General features: G+C 39.4%; 1 protein-coding gene and 1 pseudogene across 4 annotated transcripts in view; one reads left to right on the top strand and one right to left on the bottom strand.

Moving 5' to 3' along the window:
* CRH (corticotropin releasing hormone) overlaps window positions 1–16,304 on the bottom strand; it is a 174,570-nt gene that overhangs the window by 123,745 nt on the left and 34,521 nt on the right. The window lies entirely within an intron of this gene.
* Window positions 190–14,991, top strand: LOC112932409 (ubiquitin-associated protein 1 pseudogene; annotated as a pseudogene).

Raw genomic sequence — 16,304 nt, 5'->3', positions numbered from 1 at the left:
TGGGAGGCAGGGAAACTCAACAATACTTCTCAGGGTCACCCTGAGGTCATGGATCAGGGGAAGGATTCTTACTAGGCCTTAACGACAGCTGACCCCACAGAAGTGTCTATTGATCCATGTACAGATGGAAAAGACCATTTCACTAAAGGAAGTTATTGAGAACCTGGGGCTGCTTGGGCATGGGGTGCCATGGGTAAGGGAAGAATTGCTTCCCCAGTAAGTTCTGGTCAGTGCAGCAATGGCAATGGCAGTAAGCTTTGTACGTGGCAACTTCAGTACCACCACACTTTCTGTAACATAGCCCTTGAAAGTGGACTGGATGCCCAGGTTGGGGCAGTGACACCAGTGGGTAGGAGCAGCGGCAGCAGGTTAGAACAAGTGCTCATGTAGTACTGAGCACTTTCCTCCCTGCAAGGCAATATTAACTAAGGTTGACCTCCCAGATTAAGTTCCTGGTGTTCACGAATTGATCGCTGGAGGGCCCCCTCCCAGCCTCACTTCATCCAGGACCTCTGGCTAAAAAGGCAGGTAGGAGTTCAGGGGTAGCAATTGGAAAACCGCTACGGGGTAACATTTTTTGCACTCTAAACTGATGGCACTAAACACAGTTTCAGTTTCATTCCTGTGGTATGCAGAATAATGACCTCCCAAAGATATCCATGTCCTAATCCCTAGAAACTGTGAATACAGTACCTTACATGGCAAAGGGACTTTGCAGATGTGATTAAAGTTAAGGACCTTAAACTCTGAAAATCATCCTGGATTATTCAGGCAGATCAAATCTAATCACACGAATCCTCAAAGCAGAGAATCTTTCCTGCTACGGTCGGAGACAGATGAGACAACAGGTGCAGATGGGACAATAGGCTATATGAGAAAGGCTCCGTAGGCCATTGCCTGCTTTGAAGACAGAGGAAGGGGGCCACTGGCCAAGGACACTGAAAAAGATAAGGAAATGGGAGCACCTGGGTGGCTCAGTTAAGCATCTGCCTTCAGCTCAGGTCATGATACCAGGGTCCTGGGATGGAGTCCTGCATCAGACTCCCTGCTCAGTGGGGAGTCTGCTTCTCCCTCTCCCTCTACCGCTACCCCTGCTTGCGCTCTAATAAATAAATAAAATCTTTTTTAAAAAAGGACACATATTTGCCCCTAGGGCCTTCAGAATCAAATGTAGTTCTATCCTGAATTTAGTCCAAAGGAGGCCCAAGTTGGAACTTCTAACTTCCATAACTGTAGATAATAAATTTATGTCATTTAAGCTATTGAGTTTGTGAAAATTTAAACAGAGCACCAAAAACAATCACTAATCAGTGCCTTGCTCAAAGAGAATTCCTAAACTCATAAGACACTAGCTTGAGGATTGTGTGGCAATAGCTGGAAGGGACCAGCTGAGCACAGAGTGAATGAACACCTCTGGAGAAGCTCAAATGGGGATCCCAAGCAGCAAGAGATTTGAAGAGTCCTGTAGTAGGTCACCTCCAGGTCCAGGAGCAAATGATCTTGATGACTATATGAAGAACTGGGAGTATATTATAAAAATCTTTTGCATACCATCTCAGGACTTAATTTTAAAAGTTACCTTAGGAATCATCTCTAGTCCCTTCATTTCCTCATGTGTGATTCTCCTCCATCAAATGGCACAAGTTCCTTTTGGGACATTGTGTGCATTTTGTTTGTAAGTGGAGGCCTTGCTATTGGCTTCCTGGAGGGCCCCGAGAAGGTATTCTCTCATATTTGTTGGGCAAGTGCTTGCTTAAAAGAGGTCAAGATAGCACAGCAGCATTGTTAAGAGCTGTCTTTGGAGTCAGATAAGCGGGCTTGAAAACTCACTTTCTACCATTTTCCAGCTGTTTGACTTTGTGCACTTTCTTCATTAACTTCCCTATGCCTCATTTCTCTCAGCTATAAAATGGGGAATAATCGTAGTACTTCCTCTTGGAGTTCTCTGTGAAGATTTAATGAAATGATACATAGAAAGTACTTGACACATAAGTGTTATTATGATGTAGCCTGGGTGGGTCCTTCAAGGGACCCAAGGGTTACATTTACTTCATTACAAACCAGACAAATGATCCTTAAGGGAAGATTCATCCACTTGTGCATGCCTGTCCCATCAATGCAACTGACAAAAGTCACAGCTACCAGCCAAATTAAATTTGGCTCATGTCTGTTCTCAAGAGCAGGAAAGTTATCCTAAATAATTCAAATAATAATATTTAACCCTTTTGGGGATTGACTATGTACCAAGTGCTATTCTTTTTTTTTTTTAATTTTTTTTATTTTTATTTATTTATGATAGTCACAGAGAGAGAGAGAGAGAGGCAGAGACATAGGCAGAGGGAGAAGCAGGCTCCATGCACCGGGAGCCCGATGTGGGCTTCGATCCCGGGTCTCCAGGATCGCGCCCTGGGCCAAAGACAAGCGCCAAACCGCTGCGCCACCCAGGGATCCCACCAAGTGCTATTCTAAAGCACATACACACATTCATTCCGTCTTCAAAATAAACTTATACCATAGTACTATAACTACCCCCTTCTTACAGATAAGGGAATCAAGTAACAGAGAGGTTAAGTAATTTTCCCAAGATCACACAGTTGAGGGGGATCTCAGGGTGGCTCAGCGGTGCAGCCCCTGCCTTCGGCCCAGGGCATGGTCCTGGGGTCCAGGAATCGAGTCCCGCATCGGGCTCCCTGCATGGAGCCTGCTTCTCCCTCTGCTTGTGTCTCTGCCTCTCTCTCTCTCTCTCTGTGTGTCTCTCATGAATAAATAAAATCTTTAGGAAAAAAGAAAGAAAGAAAGATCACACAGCTGAGAAATAGTGAGGCCTGGACAGTGTGCTCTGAGTTCCATGCCCTTAATCACTATATCATAAAATAAGTCTTTGAATAAAGTCATAATAGAAATATAAACCAATAAATCAAAAAATACTGGCCCTTCCCCTCACCAAGAAATAGGCAAATACTGACTGGTTACTAACAACTTAACAGGAGCTAATCTTCTCAAAGGGCCAATGGTTTTAAATACCGGGGTTTGGGACAGTCTTAACTGATCTTAACTACTTCCATTGTGTGTTGTGTAGCATTTAAAATTTTTGGCAAAATTACTATTATTTTAGGAAGAACATGAGAAGTTCTTTTTGGATGAGTTGTTCCCCTTGGTCCTTTTTAAAGAACAAGAATGCAACTGAGTAAATTTAAAGATCTAATTGGCTTTATCCAATGATTCATGAATCCAACAGCAACCTATCTAGCAAGTGGAGAGACGTTCCAAGGAGTTGTACAATGAACAGTTTTTATGGGAAGGAGGATGGTGCAAGGAAGTTACTAGTAAAAGAAAAGAAAGAGATTGTTTCAGGCAAGGTCACTTTCCTTAGGTGGAACACCAGGAGGTCTTATAAGGTAGATGACCTCATATATAAGGTGGCAGATTACCTCACTGCAGCTGACCAGAAAATCCCTGAGCAATTGGTAATATATTTCTAGGGGAGACTGCAACTGCAGTTAGGTTAAGTATTAAGCCCTGGTTTGGGGACCTTGCCTAGCATATGTGACTCCATTTTGAGCCCGTGGTTTTCTTTATAACACCCTATACAGCCAGGGCACTGAACAAAGAAGGAGGTGGTTTAGAACACCATGGAAAGGAAGTATTAATCCAGACTATGCCTAGGACTTGACAATATCCATTTATCCCTTTCTTTTCAATTTATCCCTACGCATTCTGCTAATACTTCTTCTTGCTAGGTAATGTTATTTTGCTTTTCAGTGGCTGCCCCAGTGGCCCCAGCTAAACTGTTGGTTGATCTCAACCCTAAACCATTATATTCTACCTTGTAACTTTCCCTAGATCTCAAAGGGGCTATTTAAACACTAATTACTTCTCATAGTCCCCTGTGAAGTCCCCTCTGAGACCAGAGAAGTTATTTAGAATATAAAGGAAAGAAAAAGTCCTGGGAATGAGGAAATTTGGGCCTCCTCCTCCCCACCTGGGACTGTAGTTGCTGATCCAATGAACATTTGTTTGACTCTGCCTGGGATTTCCCTTCTTATCCTTCTTGTGTTTCCTTGAGCCCATCTGCTTTCAGGGTATTTGGGTTAAAGCTATAAAATTAAAGTTCCTTATACTTTATACTTTCTTCCTTCTTCCCCACTCCACATTCCACCATCTCAACTGACTCAATTCCCCAAAACACTCTTTAAAAACCTTACAAAGTGTTCTCACATAGCAAAACTTGCTGCTAAAGCTTCTTCCCCAGTTGAGGCAAGCATATCAGAGTCAGTAATATAATTGAAAAGTGATTGATCTTTTGCATCTAAGCCAACCACCTGTTGCCTTAGATGTTGCCATCATGAATAATATAATTAGCAGGTGTTAAGAAAATGTGAGATTTTTTAGATGTACATACTCATGGTTTTAAAGATAAAATAATGTGATATCTATAATTTATGTTTAGGTCTATTTAGCATTTGTCTTCTTTGCTAGATTATAAATTTTATGAGGAAGGAGGATGTGCCTGTTTTATTCTCTACAATAACCCTGACCCACAATAGATCTCCAATAAATATTTCTTGACTGATTAAATGAGAAAATTAATATGAAAGAATCACACAGAAGGCAGCATTAAGAGCAGTCTGATCATTCAGAGGCAGTAATCAGCAGGCCCCTCTGTGAATGTTGCTTTTGGGTGATGGGCTGTCACCAAAAGAAACACCCTGCTTCAAAAAATTTGGATAGTACTAATGTTATAAAATTAACAATTTCAACAGATATTTTAAATGCATTTACAAAACGAATTCCATAAAGTTTTTCTCATTTTCCATGAATTTTTTTAAAAGATTTATTCATTTATTCATGAGACACAGAGAGAAAGAGAGAGAAAGAGAGGCAGAGACATAGGCAGAGGGAGAAGCAGGCTCCCCACAGGGAGCCGAATGCAGGACTTGATCCTGGATCAGGGATCACACCCTGAGCTGAGCAGAAGGCAGATGCCCAACTGCTGAGTCACCCAGGCGTCCCACTTTCCATGGATTTTAGTGAAGAAATTCTAGTACACATACTACAATAAGAAGCAGAAACCCTTTCTCATCTACAAAATCACAGATACATTTTCCAATTCACTTTTGCCACAGCCTCCCAAAGGAGACTCAAAAATTGCCAAACTCAAATATTGCTAGAACTCAATTCCAAAACTCAGAGGAAGGCAAGTTTTTAATCACCTCTGGGATGTTCACTTTCAATAATATTTTTTAGGGCTAAGAAAGAATAAGCCCAAATATAGCTCTAAAATGTTGAGCTATCTACTTTTATAACTCTGTTGGTGATAGAATTGTTGTTGCTTTGTCTAATCCTGCTGCAGTTTGACCCTTCTCTGTGGGAACTTGGTGATTAATAATGCCCTTAATTGCTTTTCCTCCTGCCCTCACAGCTGGTAGAAGTGATGTATATCACAAAGAAACACTGAACCAAGTTTTAAGGACGGAAAGAAAGTGAGGATGTAGTGCTGCTGGGTTCTGCCTCCTTCCTGAACTGTGGGAGGCCAGGGAGCCTCTTCCTCATTAAGGAGAAAGCTTCAGTTCAGGCACGTGGCATCAGTCTTGCTCCCCATCACAATTGCTGCTCCAGGTCATGACTGAAAGGGAAGCATTCCTAAGTCCCCAGGCTTTAGTTAAGAGTCTTCCCCATCTGGCCCACAGGTCTATGGGGTGCCAGTTAAGGAACCAATGAACTATGTTTCCGTCCTCAGGTCCTTTGCTGACACTTAGTTGATGCAAGAGTTCAGGGACTCAAAGTGTCAGAACCATGGCTTTTCCTGTGCTATGAATCAAGCGCAGGGGTTCAATAGGAGCTAAGATCATAGGGACAGTATCTGAACTCAGTGCAAATGATGGAATCTAATCAAGTAAGGAAGCGCTGCAGAGGGGAAAGTGTAATAATGGGCACTGAATGTGACTTTGATTTAGGAAGTGAGATCTATGTTATTTGAGATAACTCAGTAACTTTCCAAAAAGACAGACTGATTTTATACAATTAGGTTCCCTCAACTACTGAAATTCCTTTCTGATAACTTTATTCTTTTGCTTTTAATACAGACTTTTTAGGAGAACTGGTATGGATGGGGAGGGCAGAGAGGGACTACACATTGTCAAGCAGCAGATTGCCTTGAACTTAAAAAGGGCCAGGATCTAAAATCTCAAAGAGCTTTTGCACCTATAAGATGAATAGAAACGTAAATGTAAAATGTATTGAAGGGAATCAGAATATGTCATCTCAAAATATGCCACTTGGGCATAAGGATTATCTTGAGCTGAAGGTAACTGAGAAGCAGTAGAACCTGGAGGAGCTCTCTGCCTTTCTAAGAGCAGGGCAAACATTTCCCTTTCATTAAAGAAATTTCCATTTGTAAAGGTATTCCACCCCCACACACCCATATCAAGAAGAGAACACAAGATATAATTAACATGTAACCATCTTTTTCTTGTCTACCCATGTATTTAACAGACTGCCTTATTCCCCTGCTTAAAATACTCCAGTGGCTTCTCATTCCACTTAGGATAAATCCAAATTCTAAATAATCCAGCCCCTACCAAAATCTCCAAACTTACAGCCTACCACAACCCCGCTCACTTACTGTGTTCTGGCAAAAGCACACTTCCTTCTGTTCCTTGAACACCCCAGACTACAGAGTTGTCAGATTTAGCAAATAAAAATACAGGATGCCTGATAAAATTTGAATTTCAGATAAAAATGAATTATTTATTGTATTAGTATGACCATACAATATTTGGGACAGTATATACTCATTGTTTATCAAATTTAAATTCAAATTCAAACTTAACTAGGCAGCCTATATTTTACCTGGAGTATCCTTGTTCTAGGCCTTTGTATTTGCTGCTGTTCCCTTTTCTGAAGCCCTTTACTCTCAGATCACTGTCATATGACTGACCTTTCTTTGTCATTCAAATCACAGAGCAGAGGCAACTGAGTGGCTCAGTCAGTTGAGCGTGTCTGCCTTCTTTGGCTCAGGTCATGATCCCAGGGTCCAGGGATTGAGTCCTGCATCAGGCTCCCTGCTCTGCAGGAAGCCTGCTTCCTCCCCCTCTCTCTGTTGCTCCCCTTGCTTGTGCTCCTGCATTCTAATTAATAAATAAAATAAAATAATAAAATAATGAAATGAAATAAAATATATTTTTTTTAATGACAGAGCAAATATCACCTCCTGAGAAAATCATTCTCTGATCACATCTACATGACTCCCAACACACATATCTCTCCCTAACCCACTCTCTAACTCATCATCTTATTTTTCCCTTCTTGACACATAAGCCCTTTTAAGGCTGGCACCTTGTCCATCTTGTTCACTCTTACATCCCATTACCTACAGTGTCTGGCATATAGTAGATGTTCAATAAAATACTTGCTGAATGAATTAATGAATGAATGTCCTCCCAATATACTAGCCTGGATAACACCTGTACATTTGAAAAGACTGCAGGTATTAGGAAGTGAAAGTACTTTTACTTCAGAAAATGGAAGGAAGCATAATTAGAAGTAGCCATATAAACTAAACACACACTACCTCAACTATAACCCTAACCAAATTATTTTGCTATTAACTTTACCACCAGAAATTAAGAAAAAAAGAAATAATTCTAATTCTTGGAAATGAATCATTCAAACACCCTCTCTTTTTAAAGAAAAGAAAAAATAGCAAAGCAAGCTTTGAATTAAAAAAAAAAAAACAAGAAAAACTGTCAGTAATTAGATATTTAATACCGTTTATTCTAAGTAGCATATTAACTGTAGTTCAACTGTTTAACACAATAAATCCCTGCTTTGTGTAGGCTTCATGGAACAACTCTCTTGAATTAATATACCTTAATTTCCATGTTTAATAATAGAATTTGTACAATATTTTAAATCTTATAAAGTATTTTAAAATGTAGAACCCCCCCAAAAAAATAAAATTAAAATAAAATAAAATAAAATAAAATAAAATAAAATTTAGAACCCTATTTGACCATTCTGCATACTCTAACCTGGACCACAATTTTTCGATATTCAGTTATTATAGAGGATACAAATTTAGTTTTACCATTGCTTTTATGATATTGTTTTAAAAACCTCTAGGTACAATACTGTTCCTTTTAGGAAACATTATCTGGTTTATAACAATCTGTCTACAGTGCCATTTTTAAGAATGCTTTACTGTAAAAAACAACTGCCTTCATATGGTTAGCTTTTTAAGTTCTAAAGACCTGTTGATTTTAATTTATCTGGTCAAAGTAATAATTAATGCACATTAGTGTGAGTTTCCTGATTCCTACTTTTTGCATTCATTGCAATAAGAGAACTAATTATTAATTCTTCAGGAAATTGTCAGTGAAAGAGTATCTCATAATACATCTTTCGATTCCTTAAAAGCATGGTTACCATGTTCTCATACTTTAAACCCACATTTCTTGGTCCCATGCTTTGAAGTTGAATATCCTTTAATTCTTCTTTGAAGCAATTATAGCAGAGTCTAAAGTTGAGTTGCTTTCCTGGGGTTCTCCCCTTGACAGCTGAGAGAGTGATTAATATCCTTTTTGGCCTTGGGATGATTTTATCCAGGGATGTAGCAGTAGTTCCATTTGCTTCTTCATCCTTAATCTTCAGTCTTCTCTCACTGATATGCTGAACTTCTTCAGTACAGTCTGTCAGTAGTGAGCCATGGAGCCGCTGAATTAATTGCCACTGCTCCAAGCATACCAGGCAGTCTAGCAGTAGGCAGAATCATGTGACTCCAAAATGGATAATTCAGACATCAGCCCAAAGTAAAAATGACTGGGAAAGGTTATGATCTTAATTTATTTTTACTCTTTTTTGATCTCCCTATAACACACTTAATACATTTTTGTTCTCTTTGTGCCAAGTAACACAACTACACAGCCCAGAGTGCCAATTATTCCAGTTTACATGAGCTAAGGGATTGAAAGTTTCTTCCTAAAATCTTTAGACAATCATACAGATGGCATTTCAGTTATAAGCTTATCCATTCACTATTCTATATCTTCCAATTTTTACCTGCATAAAGTAAAACAAACCTTGCCTTCTTTTTTTCACCTATCCCCCTCCGTAATACCCAGGAGATATTAGTCCTGCCCCCAGTTGGGGTGGCAAAGGAATTCCTGGCAGTTATCCAGCTGATTCACTTGCTTCAGGAGACCTGAAGACTCATAGATTCACTCATCCGCTCATTCAATATACATTTATTGTATATTGCCTATGAGGCATTGTGCTAAGTACTGTGAGGAAATAAAGATGATTCAGATCTATCCACCGAATTTAAGCTTTTGAGAAACAAAAGTCTTTCTCAAAAACAGAAGTATTTTTTACTCATTTTCCTATGCCAATTCACTATGTTAGATACGCTGATGAAATGATAACCTAATCTTTGGTCAAAGTCAGACACAGATATATCCTCAAACTGTTTAAGATAATTACATCAGGATTTCCTTGAACCCTAGGTTATAAATTATAAGCAGTTATGTTTTCATGATGAAACCCCTTCTAATATAAGTCTATAACCATAAAAGTAATGAAACATATTAAGAATCATACAGATTACAATTGTTATATTGTTGATCTTGATAATTTAAAGTTATCAATAGAGGAGTGTCTTCCTCTTACACTTCGGTTAAAAAGCTGGGTATGGCAAAAAGGAAATTGCAGTCAGGGTTTATGCTTTTCATCTTTGTATTCCCAATGACTGATACAGTGTCTGGCATGTGCTAGGTGCTCAATGATATTCACTGGACAAATGAATGAGTGAAAATTACATCTCTCATCCTGCCTTGAGTCTCAAATTCCATCACAAACTGCATGTTCCATTAATATCTTAAACTCAACAGGTTACAAACTCATTTTCTTCCCCCTCAAAAAATATCCTCTTTTTTAGGATTTTCTATTTCTATTATTTTATGATTTCTCTTTTTATTATTTCTATTTCTACTATTATTTATATTACTACTAATAATAATAGAAATAGAAAATCACCCAAGTTCAAATCTACACCAGTTCCTCATCTTTCAATTATTACCAATTCCTGACAAGAGTTTCTTGAGGATATTTCTCACATCTGTCCTTTTTTCATTCATCTCCACTGTTGACCATGGACCAATTTATCTTCCTGTGACTCTAATCAGTTTGCTCCCTAGAAGGTATGGGTATGTCTCCTTTGTCAGATGAACTACCTAAACACTTTAACTTGGCATTCAAGATCCCACACGATCAGATCCAGAATTACCTTTCTAGCTCTAACTTGAGTAGGTCCATTACATATACCTTATGTTCCAGTTCAACAGGAGTACAACTCCTCATTCTGTTCAGACATTATTCCTTTTCTTTCTTTTTTGTTTCAAGTTTTTATTTAAATTATAGTTTACTAATATATATTTATTTCAGGAGAATTTAGTGATTCATCACTTATATATAACACTCATTGCTCATCACCACAAGGGTCTTCCTTAATACCCATCACCCATTTAGCTCATACCGCACCCACCTCCCCTTCAGCAACCCTCAGTTTGTTCTCTACAGTTAAGTCTCTTATGGATTGCCTCCCTCTTTTTTTCTCCCTTCCCCTATGTTTATCTGTGTTTTTTTCCTTAAATTCCACATATGAATGAAATTCATACAGTATCTGTCTTTCTCTGACATATTTTGCTTAGCATAATACAGTCTAGTTCCATCCGTGTCATTGTAAATAGCAAGACATCACTCTTTTTGATAGTTGAGTAACATGCCTATGTGTGTGTGTGTGTGTGTGTGTGCGCGCGCACACACAGCTCATCTCTATTCATTAGTTAGTTGATGAACATTTGGGCTCTTTCCATAGTCTGGCTATTGCTGATAATGCTGCTATAAACATCAAGGTGTGTGGACACCTTCAAATATGTATTTTTGTATCCTTTGGTTAAATATCTAGTAGTGTAATTACTGGATCATAGGGTGGTTCTATTTTCAACTTTTTGAATAATCTCCAAACTGTTCTCCAGAGTGGCTGCATCAGCCTGCACTTCCACCAACAGTGCAAGAGGGCCCCCCCTTTCTCCACACCCTCGCCAACACCTGTTGTTTCTGTGTCATTAACTTTAACCATTCTTGACAGGTGTGAGGTGGTATCTCACCCTGGTTTTGATATGTATTTCCTTGATAATGAGTCATGTTGAGCATTTTTTCATGTGTCTGTTAGTCATCTGGATGTTTTCTTTGGAAATGCGTCTATTCATCTCTTCTGCCCCCTTCTTAACTGGATTATTTGGTTTTTTGGGGGTGTTGAGTTTGGTAAGTTCTTTATAGATTCTAGATACTAACCCCTTATCAGATACGTCATTCATATATATCTTCTCCCAGTTATAGGCTGCCTTTTAGTTTTATTGATTATTTCTTTTACTGTGTGGAAGCCTTTTGTCTTGATGAAATCCCAACAGTTCATTTTTGTTTTTGTATCCCTTGCCTCCAAAGAAGTGTCTAATAAGAAGTTGCAACAGTCAAGGTCAAGGGAGGTTTCTGCTTGTGTTCTCTAGGATTCTGACAGTTTCCAGTCTCACATTTAAGTCTTTCATCTGCTTTGAATTTATTTTTGTATATGAAGTAAGAAAGTGGTCCAGTTTCATGGTTCTGCATGTCACTATCTGGTTTTCACAACACCATTTGTTGAAGAGACTGTCTTTTTCCATTGGATAGTCTTTCTTCCTTGGCTGAAGATTAGCTGACCATATAGTTATGGGTCCATTTCTGGGTTCTCTATTCTTCTCCATTGATCTATGTGTTTATACTATTTGGAGCTGCCTCAAAAAGTTAAAAACAAAACTACCATACAATCCAGCAACTGCAGTCCTAGGTATTTACCCAAGGCTACAAAATACTTATTTGAAGAGGCACATGCACCCTGATGTTTATAACAGCACTATCAATAATAGCCAAACTATTGTGAGAGCCCAAATGTCCATCAACTGATGACTGAATAAAGATGTGGTATGTATACATACCATATATATATATGTGTATACCTACATATCACATATATATCACATGTATATCACATATATACATATATATACACATACACACATACATGATGGAATATTAGTCATCAAAAAGAATGAAATCTTGCCATTTGGAACAATGTGGATAGAGCTAGAGTGTTTTATCCCGAGCAAAATAAGTTAGTCAGAGAAAGACAAATACCATATGATTTCACTCATATGTGGAATTTAAGAAACAAAACAAATGAATGTCAGAGGGAAAAAACAGAGGTAAACCAAGAAACAGACTCTTAACTATAGAGAACAAACTGATGGCTATGGGAGGGGAAGTGGATGGTGGGGTGGGATGAATTAAACAGGTGATGGGTATTAAAGAGGGCACTTGTTGTAATGAGCACTGGATGTTGTATATAAGTGATGAATCACTAAATTCCATACCTGCATCTAATATTACATTGTATTCTAATTAATTGGAATTTAAATTAAGACTTAAAAATTAAATTAAATCAAATTAAGTTGTCTAATATCCACTGCCTATTCAAGCCTCTTCCTGTACCCCTTTTTCATCCTTCACCCAAGGATGAAGTCAAATTTTTAAAAAGCTTAAAGCTGAAACACAGAATAGGAGAGAACCTAACTACAAGTGCTTTCTTCACAAAATATTTTAGCTGAAAATGACTAACAATCACTCATACATAATCCAGTCACCACTTATTGAAGGATTACTGTGTACTATGCCAGGTACATTATTTATCTCTTATCCTACTCTATGAGGAAGATATTTTATTACTCCCAATATATAGACAGTAGCTAATAATTTTATTTTTTAAGTAGGCTCCATGTTCAGAGTGGAGCCCAACACAGGGCTTCAACTCATGACCCTGACTCAAGTCAGATGCTTGGCTGACAGAGCCACCTAAGAGCCCTGATAGTAGCTAATGATATTTTTAAAGAAGTTCACATTTTTGCAGTGCTTACTATGTTTCGGGCACTATTCCATATTCATTTACTCAACAAAATATTTTAGTATCTGTTATTTACGAGGCACTATGTGCTAGGCAACTGAGCAGTAAGCAGACATGACAAAATCTCTGGCTTCATAGAGCTTACTTTGGAAAAGGCAGACTCTTGTGAAGATAAACAAGGAAAATGTAAAGTAAGTAAAATCATGAAAGGTACCTAAATGAAAAAATAAAGCAGGCAAGTGGGATATGAAGTTCTCATTAATCCTCCAGCAAATATATACAGTAGAGACTTTTACTATCCTTTTACAAGCTAAAAAAAAAAAGAGAGAGAGAGAGAGAGAAAAAGAAAAAAAAAAAGAATTGAAAGGATTTCAACATTGGTGGCTGTACTAATGGCAATGGCTATGGTGATGGCCTGGCCCAGGGTGGGCAGAGCTGGAGGTGGAGGCATTTGTTCTCCCTAGGAGACATCAGAAGCTTGGTGGGGACTGAGCTTGGGAGGCCAGCCAGAGTACATACCTTTCAGCTTCTGGCATGGCAGTGGCATTCAGGTTCTAAACAGCTTCTAAGAAGTTGGGTGCAGATCTTCATGAAATTTTCAGTTACCTTGATGATGTCCCATTTAAGATGGGAGACAAATTCAAGACAATAGGTAAAGTTAATCTATCTATTGGCTTCTCTTTACCTGATTGTTTACAGGTTGTCAGAAAAATACAGTCTGACTTCTCCTTGTAAAAGTAAACTATTGAGTGGACTGAAGATATTAAGAAAATACAAGAATCTAAGAAACCCAGTGGGAATCAGAGCACAAAGCTAAGGAAGTAGGAGCTAAAGTGAATGCTAAGAGTGGCCCAGAGAGTGACAGCAAAATTAGCCTCTCTAAGACCCACAGTATGGCCACCTCCTATTAACCCCATCCTTGCAGCTTACAGCACAACAGCATCCTCATCCCAACTTGGGTCAGCAGCAATGACAGAAAGTTCTCAGCCCACCCCACACAAAGGCAGATTTCAATCCTGCTGACTTTGAATGTGAAGAAAGCCCATTTGATAACCTGGAGTTAAAAACTATTGTTGAGAAGGAAGAGCTGAGAAACATTTTAGTAGGAACCATTAGACCCATTATTGGACAGTAACTTGCCCAGAGGAGGCTCTGTGTTACAGGATGAGATCCTGAAGCAGGCGAATCTAGATATCGAGCCTCTTTACAAAACCACTGGCTTTATAACCTTATCACAGTTGGGCAACTATGAAAAGATGTCAATGTCTTCCAAAGTGTTTCCTCCTCAACCCATTCCTGTAGTAAGCAATATCAAATCTTAGTCCTTCCCCAAACTTGACTCTAATGATAGCAATCAGAAGACAGCCAAGCTGACAAGCACCTTACAGAGCACATCCTGCTCCCACAACGACATCTTCTGAAATTCCCTAAAGCCTTCTACTGAAAACAGTGCCAGGGAGCTTAATAGGCATAATATTCTTGGGCTTGAACTCAGACAGTGGCATAGAAGTGCCAACCCTAACCTCCTCAGATGCCTTCCCTCTCTATCTTGTCTGAGTACACAGAAGAATCATCATCTGCAAATATGGGTCCCAGAGTCCCTCCTAATTTCTCAATGTCACAAGTACCCAACACTCCCAATTGTCCCCAGGCCTATTCTGAACTGCAGACACTGTCCCCCAATAAGTGGAAGTGTACGGAGAAAGTGGTCAACATGAGCTATTCATTTGAGTGTGTCCTGAGAGCCATGAAGAAGAAAGGAGAGAATATTGGATAGATTCTCAACTATCTCTGCACATGGACAGCTATGTGAGAAGGGCACTGACCCTCTTATAGTGGAAGAGGCTCTGGAAATGCACCAGTGTTCAGAAGAAAATATGATAGAATCTCTTCAGTTGAACAAATTTAAGGAAACAGGCTTTGAACTGAAACCCATTAAGGAAGGCAATGACCAGGACAATGCTTTGGAGGATCTCAAGGCCCCAGCAGGAGCCAGTTGAGACTAAGCCCTGCCTAGGCCTTGCCATGGAACCTCTACCACAGGAGGCCCCAAGGAGTACATGTCTGGGGAAAGGGAAGGGGCACACTTACCAATTTTCTTTTGGGGATAAAAGGTCAGGTATGGAAACTGTACTTGCTAACAGCTGAGCTGGAGGAAAAGTAGGAAAGATTTGGGCATGTGAAAACCTCCAGAACTACCCTTGCTCCTTCCATATTAACTGTATTTGTATTTTGAGAAGTGTCCCTCCCACTTCGGCCCTCCAGAGAGATTTCTCTAGTCCTTCTGGGGTATGCAGATGTCGAACAGAAACCTGGCCCAGGTTTCTTCAGGCCAAAGAAGTCAGGGAAAAGGAGTGGGAGGACCAGACTTAGTGCTGCTTTAGGGCTAGCTGCTTTCCTCCCCTGCACTTGTAGACTGAACTCTAATCTAAATTGAATACAACTGATAGGTTCTTCCAGGTTTGTCCTTTTCTCCTTTTAACAAAGTCTCTTAGTGTTATACTAGTTCTTCAATGTCTCTGAGGGGCAAATAATGCTCTTTTCCCCATAGGATGCTGAGTTTGCTACTCTGCCAGTTACCATCTTTCCTCCCCCAGTTGGTTTCTTTTGGCTTGGTTTGGACCACATCCCTCTGCTACCCAGGGTTCTAGAGCCCTATGACCTAGGAAACAGTCATCAGCTTAGGAAATCATTGGCCACTTCCCGCACATTGCATGAAGGAGAAACAGGCAATGATTTTAGTAGTCCAGCACTAACTCTACCTCAATTTTCCTTGGAGAATAGCCTCTTCCTCCAGCCCCCTGCTCTAGGATGACACAATGAATAACATCTAGTCACAGAAATCAGTCTCTTTTTTGTTTTGTTTTGTATTATGCTGTACATCACTAAAGATCTAAATACACAGGAAAAAAATTTAGAGAGAGAATGAAAAAACTTGCACAAATTTTATGGAGCTAAAGTTGATAAACAGTAGATAACCAAGAGGGCCTATAGAGGCTTTAGAGCCCTCATGCCATGTAATCTCTACTAGCACCCCAAGCCAAGCTTTGAAATTAATAAACAGTGTTTTCTCAGGATCTTATGTCTGGAGCTCTGGAGAGTAGCCTCAAAGCCCCAACACTTTACCAAACTAGCACTGCTCTGAAAATTCTATAGCTACACAACAGATGAAAGACAGAGCTGGTACATGATTTGCCAGTGACAAAAAGAAAAGAGACAATTATCACTCATCCTAAAAATAACCCTAGGAGACAGATATTGTTATTCCACTAGGGACAGTTATTCCACTAGGGACAGAGCAGATGAAGAAACC

The sequence above is a fragment of the Vulpes vulpes genome, chromosome 13 (genome assembly GCF_048418805.1).
Source record: "Vulpes vulpes isolate BD-2025 chromosome 13, VulVul3, whole genome shotgun sequence".
Lineage (NCBI taxonomy): Eukaryota > Metazoa > Chordata > Mammalia > Carnivora > Canidae > Vulpes > Vulpes vulpes.
Note: the sequence above shows the minus strand (reverse complement) of the source record. Positions and strands in the feature narration are given on the sequence as shown.